Source organism: Octopus bimaculoides, chromosome 10 (genome assembly GCF_001194135.2).
Source record: "Octopus bimaculoides isolate UCB-OBI-ISO-001 chromosome 10, ASM119413v2, whole genome shotgun sequence".
NCBI lineage: Eukaryota > Metazoa > Mollusca > Cephalopoda > Octopoda > Octopodidae > Octopus > Octopus bimaculoides.
Window position 1 is genome coordinate 1357917 of NC_068990.1, and position 2500 is coordinate 1360416.

Below are 2500 nucleotides of genomic sequence, written 5' to 3' on the forward strand. Positions count from 1 at the left end.
TCTTTGGAACTTTCCAGGACGTAAATCGCACCCCAGCCCGGAACTTTCCAGGAAGTTATTCCTCCACTCCTCGGAACTTTCCAGGAAGTAATACGCCTCCCCTCATCGGATCTCTCCAGGAAGTAATTTGCAGCCCTCTTCGGAACTTTCCAGGATATAATTCACCCCCTCCTCGGAACTTTCCAGCAAGTAACCCATCTCCGGAACTTTTCCAGGAAGTCGACATAACTTTCCAGGAAATACCATTCATGGAACTTCCCACGAAGTAGCTCATCCACGAAACTTTCCAGGAAGTCCTCGGAATTACCAGGGAGTAGTTGGAACTTTCCAGCAAGTAACCCATCTCCGGAACTTTTCCAGGAAGTCGACATAACTTTCCAGGAAATACCATTCATGGAACTTCCCACGAAGTAGCTCATCCACGAGACTTTCCAGGAAGTCCTCGGAATTACCAGGAAGTAGTCGGAACTTTCCATGGAGTCTCCGGACTTTTCCATGAACCCCATCCTCTGAACTTTCCAGGAAGTAACCCATCTCTGGAACTTCTCAGGAAGTCATCGGAACTTTCTCTGAAGTAGCGCACCCTCAGAACTTTCCATGAGGTAATCCATCTCTGGAACGTTCCAGGAAGTAGCTCATGCACGGATCTTTCCAGGAATACCATCCAGGAAATGACATTCTAGGAACTTTACAGGAAGTACCATCCTCGGAACTTTCCAGGAAGTCCCCGGAACTTTCCATGAAGTGACAGGAACTTTCCAGGAAATCCCTTCATCGGAACTTTACAGGAAGTCCCACCCTCGGAACTTTGCAGGAAGTATCCTATCTCCGGAACTTTCACGGAAGTAGCTCATTCTCGGAACTTTCTAGGAAATACCATCCTCGAAATTTTCAGTGAGGTAACCCATCTCTCGAACTTTCCAGGAAGTCCTCGGAACTTTCGAGGAAGTCCCATCCTCGGAACTTTCGAGGAAGTCCTGTCCTCGGAACTTTGCAGGAAGTATCCTATCTCCGGAACTTTCACGGAAGTAGCTCATCTTCGGAACTTTCCAGGAAGTACCATCCTCGAAACTTTCAGTGAGGTAACCCATCTCTCGAACTTGCCAGGAAGTCCTCGGAACTTTCGAGGAAGTACCATCCGCGGAACTTTCCAGTTAGTAGTTCATCCTCGGAACTGTCCACGAAGGCATCGGAACTTTCCAGGAAGTACCCTCCGCGGAATTTCCCAGAAATTCCCACTAGGTCATCATCAGAACTTTACAGGAATTCATATCCTCGGAACTTTCCAGGAAGTAGCTCATCCTCGGAACTTTCCGCGATGTACCATCCTCTGAAGTTTCCAGGAAGTAGCTAAACCTCGGAACTTTCCAGGAAGTACCAGCCTCGCAACTTTCCAGGAAGTTCCAGTCTCGTAACTTTCCAGGAAGTACCAGCCTCGCAATTTTCCAGGAAGTACTTTCTCGGACCTTTCCAGGAAGTCTTAACCTCGGAACTTTCCAGGAAGTACTATCATCGGAACTTGGCATGAAGTAGCCTATCTCTGGAACTCTCCAGGATGTCCTCTGTACTGTCCAGGAAGCACCATCCTAGTGTTTGATTAATACTTGGAATGGTCTTGTTCAGGAGTCTTTTTCTTTAATGACTAGAATGACCTTCATCCTTACCTGTTTGATCAGAGCTGGTCTTGTAAACAACAACTGACCAAGGTGACTGTAGAATATTTTACCTTTGGCCAATTGTTGAAGCTCATACACCCTTCACACTGCCGCCAACCAAACCAAATAGGACCAAACCAAGCAAGTGTAATCTTCTCAGTAGGGAATAGAAACTTCCCTTAAAATAAACAGGTCCATAAGTGATCTAATAATTTCAAAGGTGTTTTTTTTTGTCAGACATATTTTGTTTTCACAGTAGACATCTCATCATCGTTGTTGTATAACTCCATGTCAAGCCAGATAGATTTTTATGCATTGGTCAGTTGCAATTATCCCTTTCATTATGTATGTCCCTGGTTCAGAAACTGAAAGTACAATCTTACAATCATGAGTCCAACATCTTAACCACTAAGCCACATTCACATATTCATCCTTCTTGATAAGGTGTGACTTGGGGAGAAAATTAACTGCTATTCCTAGCAGTGCAAGAAAATAGGTAGAAGCTCCCTCACTGGCCCTCATATATTGAAGCTAGCCAGATGGTGGCAGGAGAAGGGAGAAAAAAAGACAAGGTAAAAGCAAAAAGAAAAGAAAGAAGGTATGAATTAAATGAAGCTTTCTATTCTATTGATGAAACAAATTAATTTATCAAATTCAAATTAATGATGTTAACGAGTGGTTCTCTGTGAGTCTATTTTCATGAAAAATTTAATAGCAAACTAGCTAGTCATTGTCAAAATTTACATATGTTTAACGAGGCATAGTTTCTCACCTGTGACACACTATCTGTTCAAACGACTGAATATTTATAATGGCCGATCCATTTGTTTTGGCAAGAATTCACT